This window comes from Babylonia areolata, chromosome 24 (assembly GCF_041734735.1).
Source record: "Babylonia areolata isolate BAREFJ2019XMU chromosome 24, ASM4173473v1, whole genome shotgun sequence".
In the NCBI taxonomy this organism is placed as follows: domain Eukaryota; kingdom Metazoa; phylum Mollusca; class Gastropoda; order Neogastropoda; family Buccinidae; genus Babylonia; species Babylonia areolata.
Genome location: NC_134899.1, coordinates 36352400 through 36362399, shown reverse-complemented (window position 1 = coordinate 36362399; position 10000 = coordinate 36352400). Strand labels below are relative to the sequence as shown.

Here is a 10000-nt window from a genome sequence, read left to right as displayed (position 1 = left end):
ACGAGGGTCGGTGAAAAGTCAATTACCTGGTGTCGTTAGATTTGATCCCCAGGACAATGAATATTGAGTTGGGGGCAAGGCAAAGGAAGGCAAGGCAAGGCAAGGCAAAGGAAGGCAAGGCAAGACAAAGCAAAGCAAGGCAAAGGAAGGCAAGGCCAAGAAAGGCAAGGCAAGACAAAGCAAAGCAAGGCAAAGCAAGGCAAAGGCAATTAAGGCAAGGCAAGGCAAGGCAAAGGAAGGCAAAGCAAGTGCAAGGCAAAACAAGGCAAGGCAAGGCAAGGCAAGGCAAAGCAAGGCAAGGGAAGGAAAGGAAAGGCAAAGCAAGGCAAGGCAAAGCAAGGGAAGGGAAGGAAAGGAAAGGAAAGGAAAGGAAAGGCAAGGAAAGGAAAGGCAAGGGAAGGGAAGGCAAGGGAAGGAAAGGAAAGGAAAGGCAAGACAAGGGAAGGCAAGGAAAGGAAAGGCAAGGGAAGGGAAGGCAAGGAAAGGCAAGGCAAGGCAAGGGAAGGCAAGGAAAGGCAAGGAAAGGCAAGGCAAGGCAAGGAAAGGCAAGGCAAGGCAAGGGAAGGCAAGGAAAGGCAAGACAAGGGAAGGAAAAGCAAGGAAAGGCAAGGCAAGGCAAGGCAAGGGAAGGCAAGGAAAGGAAAGGCAAGGGAGGGCAAGGGAAGGCAAGGAAAGGAAAGGCAAGACAAGGGAAGGCAAGGAAAGGAAAGGCAAGGGAAGGGAAGGCAAGGAAAGGCAAGGGAAGGCAAGGAAAGGCAAGGAAAGGCAAGGCAAGGCAAGGAAAGGCAAGGCAAGGGAAGGCAAGGAAAGGCAAGACAAGGGAAGGAAAAGCAAGGAAAGGCAAGGGAAGGAAAGGCAAGGCAAAGGAAGGCAAGGCAAGGAAAGGCAAGGAAAGGCAAAGCAAGGGAAGGAAAGGCAAGGCAAGGAAAGGCAAGGCAAGGGAAGGAAAGGCAAGACAAGGGAAGGCAAGGCAAGGGAAGGCAAGGGAAGGAAAGGCAAGGCAAAGGAAGGCAAGGCAAGGAAAGGCAAAGCAAGGGAAGGAAAGGCAAGGCAAGGAAAGGCAAGGCAAAGCAAGGCAAAGGAATGCAAGGCAAGGCAAGTCAAAACAATACAATGCAAGGCAGAGAGCTTAGTTCATGGACCTAGTGAGGGCGTCGAAATATTACAGACACGTACACGCCACTTACACACACACACACACACACACACACACACACTACAAACAAAAGGAGTTATGTCAAAAACTAACTTAAAAAAAAAAAAATCGAATCGATCAAACAAGTACCTGCGAATATAGAAACAAATAATTTCCCCCAGTATTTACAGACATAGTTTTATCGAAAAGAAATATGAGGTGTGTAGACGAAGGTTCTCAGTTTTAACATTCTTTTATTTTTTCCCCCCTTTATAAAACAGCAGGTGGTATCCAGTAGGATTTTGACGAGTTCTACAGTATTTGGGTAAACGTTTTTGTCCGATGCTATCAAAAATGGGGCACCAGAACAAATAGTGAAATTCATCAGCAATGTCATTTGTTGAAAATTCGTCACATGTCACATGTTATTTCGTTTCTGGGGAAATCTTTCGGCATATTTTTTTTTTTAAAGCAGACAATGCGTTGTCCGTTGTTCTGAACTTCACAAACTCACTTTCACAATTATTTGATAGCACTGGAAAAGAAATCTCTTTGGGAAATAGATGTAAATATTGGTATTAATAAACTGTAATTAATTAACAATTAATTGATACCGTTGTCTTCATGCCCATACCAATTTTGAAAAAAAAGGAAAAAAAAGAAAAGAAGATATTTTAACAGGGCTCAACTTTCTCTTTGAACTATGTGGGACATTCAAAAGTGTGCTTTTTCAACAACAACAAAATAATTCAATCCGATTCCATTTAAAACAGTTTGAATTCTGTTCAGGTACTTGTTCTGGTGTGTTTTTTGTGCTGTATGAATTGTAAAATGGGGGGGCAGGAGGGCAAGGGTGATGTGTGTGTGTGTGTGTGTGTGTGTGTGTGTGTGAGGAAGGGTGAGGGGTCGGAGGGGGAACGGGTTGGACCTATAGAAAGCCACTTTTTGAAACTCCTTTTATCCCTAGTATCATGGTTATACATTACTTTCTTTCGTCTTTATATCAATTCCAAATAATTATAATAATTATGAATCATAATCGCATGTGCTTCCTTTATATTATCCCTAGTATCATGGTTATACATTACTTTCTTTCGTCTTTACATCAATTCCAAATAATTATAATAATTATGAATCATAATCGCATGTGCTTCCTTTATATTAATTTACATATCTGTAAATTTTAACTGTGTTTGCTCTTAGTTGTTTTTTAAAATTTTTTGTTTGTCTTTTTGCTTGTTTTGTTTTTCATTCCTAGAGGGAGAACTATAATAGAAGAAGAAGAAGAAGAAGAAGAGCAATATCGACCACACACACAGAATCGGACTAAGAGCAAGAAATAAGCATTTACCAAGGCCTCTCATTGTAACTTTCCGCAACGATGACTTTGCAAGCCAGGCCAAAAAGAAATACTCGGCATTCTAAAAACAACGAGGGCACTGACAATCTAAATATATGGGTGTTCTTTCTTTCTTTTATTGATGTGCCTCAGAGGGGTGTGTGTATGTGTGTGTAGGGGGTGGGGGTGGGGGTTGGTGTGTGTGTGTTTGATGCAACTTGAAGACAACTTTCACAAAATTCTCTCTCTCTCTCTCTCTCTCTCTCTCTCTCTCTCTCTCTCTCTCGATACTTTTTTTTTTTTTTTCAGTGTGAATTGTCCTTTGCTACGCTTCATGACAATGTCTGTCTACTTGAAAATAATTTCTTTTTTTTTTTTCTTTTCTAACGCTGAATGACCTGTTCCCTAACTCACCATTGAAATGAACCTTATGTGTTTCGTCAATAAAACAGCATCATCATCATCATCATCATCATCATCATCATCATCATCTCTCTCTCTGTCTGTCTGTCTGTCTTTCTTCTTCTTCTTGTATATTGGTATATATTGTCATATACATCGATAGATACTGTTGTTTGTAATAGTTTTTAATTTCAGGTCTTCACACACACACACACACACACACACACACACACACACACACACACGCCACACACACACACACACACACACACACACACACACATGTATATGTACATATAAAATGATTCATATATATATAATTTCTGTAAACAGGATGAAGGTGGAGTGTTATCTGTGCCCGGGTTGAGGTCGACCGGCGGCCGTCTTTCTTGATTATTTTGCAGTGGCACTGATGGTTCACTGTATTGATAGCAGTAGTGGTAGGTAGGTATACATGGCGGAGGTGGACCCCCTTTTTTTTTTTTTTTTTTGCCTTTCAGAGGGTCCTTTGTGAAGGATTCCACTTATCTGTTCCAGCACACGAAAGAAACTAGGTCAGGCCGAAGAAGTCTTTCTATTCTTATTTTCTTGCGAGAAAAAAAAAATCCCGGTGTTATATGTATTTGTATAAATTTACAACAACAACAACAACAACGACGACAATAACAACAACAACAACAAACACCATTATCATTAGTAGTAGTACTGCTACTACTACTACTACTACTACTACTAATCTTGTCATTATCACTATCATTTTAATGATAATAGTAATAACAATAACTATCATTACTATGATGATTATTATTATTTTATCATCATCATCAGCAGCAGTAGTAATAGTAGTAGTAGTTGTAGCAGCAGCAGCAACAGCAGCAGCAGCAGCAGTAGTAGTAGTGCCAATACCAGTACAAATATGCAAAAAACAAAAAAAAAACAACAAGAACAAAACCGTGGTGCAACGGCCAAGTCAGCGGTAGCGCTTTGATTTGTCTCTGCACAAGATTCAGCACTATATAAATATAATAATTATTATTAGTCCAATGCCACCGACGAGAACTGAAAACGAGTGTTCATGTCTCATCCGGACCGGGATTTTTGTTCCCTCCCTCCTCCCCGACCCTCCCAGCTAGTTAGGCCTTGAGTTGTGGGCTGGATGCTAGTCTTCCGGGTGAGACGATTAATTAACACAGGGGACCGTGTGCATCCGGTACTTTGTGCGCACTGTGTGCGGCGTTAAAAAAAATGAAACAGCAACAACAACAACAACAACAACAGCAGCAGCAGCAGCAGCAGCAGCAGCAACAACAACAAACCTCACAGTATTGAAATGGACGTCTCTGGACCCCCCCTCCATTCCCTCTCCCCCTCCACCCCCCCGCTCCCTCAAAAAAAAAAAAAAAAAAAAAAAAAAAGTTCTGTAGAAAAGTACACTATGATAGTGAAACAAATATAGTTGCAAAGAGTAGGAAACGTGAGGGGGTGGGTGGGGGTGGGGGTGGCGCTGCACTGTGGTGACGTGCTGTGCTCGGGGAAGGCAGCGCGAGCTTCATTTAGAGAAAATCTGTTAAAAAAAGAAGAAGAAAGCAATAGCAACCCCCCCCCCAAAAAAAACCCAAAAAACACAACAACAACAACCAACCAACCAAACAAACAAAAAAAAAACAACAACAACAAAAAACACACACACAAAAAACCCCCCAGAAAACCCCACAATAAGCAAAGCAAAACAAAACAGCAACAACCACAACGACAAAAACAAAAAAAAACAACCCCCACCCCTCCAAAAAAAAAAATAAAAACCAGCAACAAACAAACAAAAAACCGAACAACAAAAACAACAACAACAACAAAAGAAACAAACAAACAACAACAACAACAAAAACTACAACCACCACCACCACCACCACCACCATACCGTACCACACCACACCATATAAAATACGATGCAATACAGTACAACAGAATAAATTTACAATACCTCACTGGGCAACACCCCACCACACCCCACCACACCATGCAATACAGTACACAGTACAGTACAGTACAGTACAGTACAGCACAGTACAGTACAGCACAGCACAGCACAGTACAGTACAATACAATACAGCATAACACACCACACCGAAACAAAACACAGGCAATGAGTCATGTTAAAAGTGTTTGGTCACAGCTTGCACCCTCTGATGACGAATGTCAAATGCTGTTTGATGCATCCACTTTTACTAGAACAGATCCCAGAAAAATTAAAAAACGTAAGCCAATAAGAGACACTCAGAAAAAAGAAAAAAAAGAAAAAAAAGCGAATTAAACAAATAATTTCGTCAACATCTGTTATCTTTTTTTTTTTTTTTTTCGCGCAACCAGCTGGGCAGAATTTAATTTAACCCTTTGACTGCTGCTGACGAATACGCTTTTATATGAAGGACTGTCGACCGCCTGGTGACTGAGATGTGACAGAGCTTACAGGTCTGGAAGTCAGTTGCCAGTCTTCAGTTTGGACTCAGATCATCCTCTTTGCATTGTATTACCTTTGTTCAGCAGAATAATTGATTACTCCAGTGGAAAGTTACACATAAAGTGGGGGAATTGCAGTAAAAACAAAAACAAAAAAACCAACTGATGCCACACTGATTTGACTGATCCCACCAAGGGGTTAGCCAGCAGTCAAGGGGTTAAGTCAAACAGATACAGCCGTCTTTTATGAAATTGTGTGCCTGTCACAGGGCCTCTACATAGGGGTCTTTGGTGCTGTTGTCTTGTACAGAGCCATAATATACAGACGTTGCACATTTCCCTTTTGTATTCATTCGTGTTGTGCGAGCTGAACGCCCGGAAGTATGAATGGCATCCGGAATGAACCGGAAGTGGAACTGGAACTGACACTTTCCGAGGCGAGATTCTGCAGCAGTTAGTCTCCTTCCTCTCTGTCTGTCTGTCTGTCTCTCGTCATCACTGCACCATGCAGATAAGTTTTCCAGGAAATGCATCGTCGTTATCGTCGGCCGAGGTTCCTGTGCTGCTTTTGGTTTCGAATTGTCTTCTGAAAAATCACATTGCCTGTATCGGTTTCTCCCTCATTCTCTGTCTGTTTCTCTGTCTCTCTCTGTCTCTCTCTGTATCTCTGTTTCCTCTCTGTCTGTGTCTCTGACTGTCTGTCTGTCACACACACACACACACATATGTATATTTGTGTGTGTGTGTGTGTGTGTGTGTGCGCACGCGCGTGCGTGTATGTGTGTGTGTGTGTGTGTGTGTGTGTGTGTGTGTACGTGTACAATCACAAACATATACACATACACTCACACTGTCGCATGCGCGCACACATGCACACGCACATACACACACTCTCTCTTCATGTGCCTCTGACTCCCTTTCCCGCACAACTCATTAAACAAAATGAGAATTGTGCAGTTTATTGCGAACGCATGCGATCGTTTTTTTGTTTGTTTGTTTTCTTTAATTAAAAAAAAAATTAAGCAATGAAGTATATCAATGTGAAGCATGAGAGCACATGAAAACATACGCAGCTGTAATCATTAATATATATTTTTTGAATTATCCTTATTGTCCATTTTTTCGTGGTAACTATTTACACGTTCTTTCGTTCCTAATAGGCAATGACAATATATTGTGCATACTACATAACTTGTGGTTGACTGAAAGCATTTTTACAAAAAAATGTTATTATGTACACACGCAGCCTCCCCTTAACTCACTCAGTACGGCCAGCCCTCTCTTCTCCTCTACACAGACCCCTCGGATGTCCAGTAGGTGTCTCAATGACCCAACCTTTAGCTTCTGTCGTCAGAATTGTGGTATTCTTTGTCAACATTCACCTCTTCAGAATAAGAGCCTTCCGCTTGCAATATTTTGATGGTGGTAATTGGGGTGAAACGCTGTTAACGTCGTCTCTTTCGCCGTTCGTATGGAAAGAGTTAACAATCTCCCAACAATACCAGGCTGAAATTTAGATTCATGTTGCTTCGTAGTTTTGGATTGTATTACATTCTTTTGTCCATTTTGCAATTAGAGCCGCGTGCTCACACATGAAGAGCGCTGTCGCCACATTGCAACGCTACCCTTGTGTTGCTGTTTTGTGGTTGTTTTCCTGTCTGCGTGTCTGTTTCTCTCCGAAATTGGTACCCTGTCCCTCCCTCTCCCCCACCCCACCACCGATCCCCCCCCCCACCACCCCCCGGCTTCCCCTCCTCCTTCTCAAAATTTTGAGAGTGATGCAGTGTAACGGGTTAATTAACTCTCTCCATACGAACGGCGAAAGAGGACGACGTTAACAGCGTTTCACCCCAATTATCATCATCAAAATATTGCAAGCGGAACGCTCTTATACTGAAGAGGTGAATGTTGACAAAGAATACCACAGTTCTGACGACGGAAGCTAAAGGTTGGGTCATTGAGACACCCACTGGACATCCGAGGGGTCTGTGTAGAGGAGAAGAGAGGACTGGCCGTACTGAGTGAGTTAACTCCATTTACTTCGTCAGTCTCTAAATGTACCCCCTCGACATTCAACGATTATACCCGAAGCCTGTGAATAGGAACCGCTCTGTAGTTTTAGTCGCTCATACCAGAACCCCCCCCCACCCCCCACTCACCCCCCCCCCCCCACCGCCTCTCTCCTCCCCCCCCCTCCGTCTTTTCCCTTTCCACACACACACACACACACACACACACGCACGCACGCACGCACGCACGCACACACACACACACACACACACACGATCTCTTCCGTGTCCACCTCCCTCTCCTCCTTCCCAGCATACTGAACGCGGACTCTGCGATCGGCTTACAGTTTCAGTTTCAGTAGCTCAAGGAGGCGTCACTGCGTTCGGACAAATCCATATACGCTACACCACATCTGCCAAGCAGATGCCTGACCAGCGGCGTAGCCCAACGCGCTTTGTCAGGCCTTGAAAAAGAAAAAGAAAAAAAAAGGTGAATAAGTAATAGATAAGCGTACATAAATAAGCAAATAAATACATAAATATATAAATAAATAAATAATGATTATAATATGAAAAAAGGTAGTGATAATAATAAATAAATAAATAAATAAATAAATAAGGCAACAATGATGATAAATAAGAAAATAAATGTAAAACATGAAGAAACACATTCACACATACACCCACACATGCATAATAACAGGACTCCACACCCCTTCAGCCGAACAACGGGTTGCCTTCACAAAGCAAAGAACTTAACACCATGATCTCAGTTAAACATGTCGATGAACTCAACAACTCTCGGATTACCCTAGCCGTCAGGCAGAGCGAAACCCATGCATTGATACAAATATGAGTATTTGATACTTTATATCAGTGAGCAGGAAAAAAAAAAAAAAACGAAGAAGAAGCAGAAGGAGAAATAATATATGGTGTCTGTGATTCTCGACTTCGATGAGTTCGGCGCTTGATCAGTTGAGGTTAGCCGGGCACCTCCACTGGGTGAAACTCTGCAGGTTTGCTTGTTTGACGACTTAAAATACTTCTCACTTTTCCAGCTCTTCACACACACACACACACGCGCGCGCGCACACACACACACGCACGCACGCACGCACGCACGCGGGCACACACACGCATGCACGCATAGACACAGACACAGACACACACACACACACACTGATCATTATGGCCAATGCTCCCCCTCCCTTTAGTTATCTTTATTATGTGTAGGCCCTAAATATGTGTGTGTGTGTGTGTGTGTGTGTGTGTGTGTGTATGACGTGCTTGTGTGCGTGCATGAGCGCATGAGTGCGCACGCGCGCGTGTGTGTGCCCTGTATGTGCTTGTATTTGCTTGTATATGTTTGTTTATGCGTGTGTATGTATGTGTGCGCGCTAGCGCGTGTATGTTAAAGAAAATAGTTTTTTTTTCTATCAGCTTTACTCCCTATCTGTCTGTCTGTTCGTCTGTGTTTCTGTCTGAACTCTCCCTCTTCTCCCCCCCCTCCCATTACCCCCACCTCCATCCCTGTTTCTCTAGCCATCCTTGTCAATCGACAGCTGAAATATGCACACGAAAAATTATGTGACGACATGAACTTGACAAGGTAATGTGCAATACCGTTGTTGTTTATTATCTTTCAATCAATTTTTTTTTTTAGTTGTCAGCATGAAACGACTAAATTGAAGTCTGTTTCATTTTTTGAACGGCCCGAAAAAAAGAAGAAAAACCAAATCAACAAAAAAACACACCAAACGTTGACACAAAAGAGCTGAGTTGTAATTCTTCCGCTTAGGCTGAACAACATAGTTTAAATTTAACTGGGATGAAATGGTAGAGACTTCAAATGGATTTGAAATGGGATTGGGTTGGACTGGAATGCAATCAAACTGAACTGAATTAACTGGAATTGGAGCGAGCTGGATGGGGAATGGGATTAGGATCCGGATTTGAATTGGGGTTGAATTTGAATTGGGATTGAATCTGGATTGATTTGAATTGAATTTGGGGTGGAATTAGATCGAATTGAAATTCAGTTGAAATTGAACTCAGCTGAATCGAATCGACACACACACACACACACACACACACACACACACGCACGCACGCACATACCAATGCACGCGCGTACACACACAGAGACACAGACACACACGAAATTTAAAAAAAATTCACCTGAAATGATAAATCATTTCACTTTGATCCGAGGTCAAATATTTGTTTGTCCGAAGCCTTTGGATTCACGTTCGTAAAACTAAATGTTGAAGTGCTACGTTCAGTTTCAACAACACTTTACTTCCTGAATAATGTAACAAATGTATAAAAAGATCAAGGTAACATATTAACGATGTCCTTTATGCCATGCAGAAAACAATTTCTTCCAACAGCACGGGCTGGTTTTGAATCTGTTTCGACTAGTTTGTTCAGACTGTTCACATGTGTTGAAATAATCAGTTCTTTTTGATCTTTTTGACTTCGGTTGAAGATAGCGATGTCAAATGTCTCGATTGCTGTTCTTTTCTTGATCTTAACACAATTACTTATAAAAACAAACAAACGGTTTTTTGGAATCAAAATTTTGAAACAGATGCAAAATAGTAAGTTTAAAACAACAGGGGACACTGCTATATGTTGATTAGATAACAAAAAAACAAA

The 10000-nt window shown here is 41.9% G+C and overlaps 1 protein-coding gene across 1 annotated transcript in view; it reads left to right on the top strand.

Moving 5' to 3' along the window:
* LOC143298769 (tryptophan 2,3-dioxygenase-like) overlaps positions 1-10000 on the top strand; it is a 67719-nt gene that overhangs the window by 4492 nt on the left and 53227 nt on the right. The gene's annotated exons all lie outside the window — the stretch shown is intronic.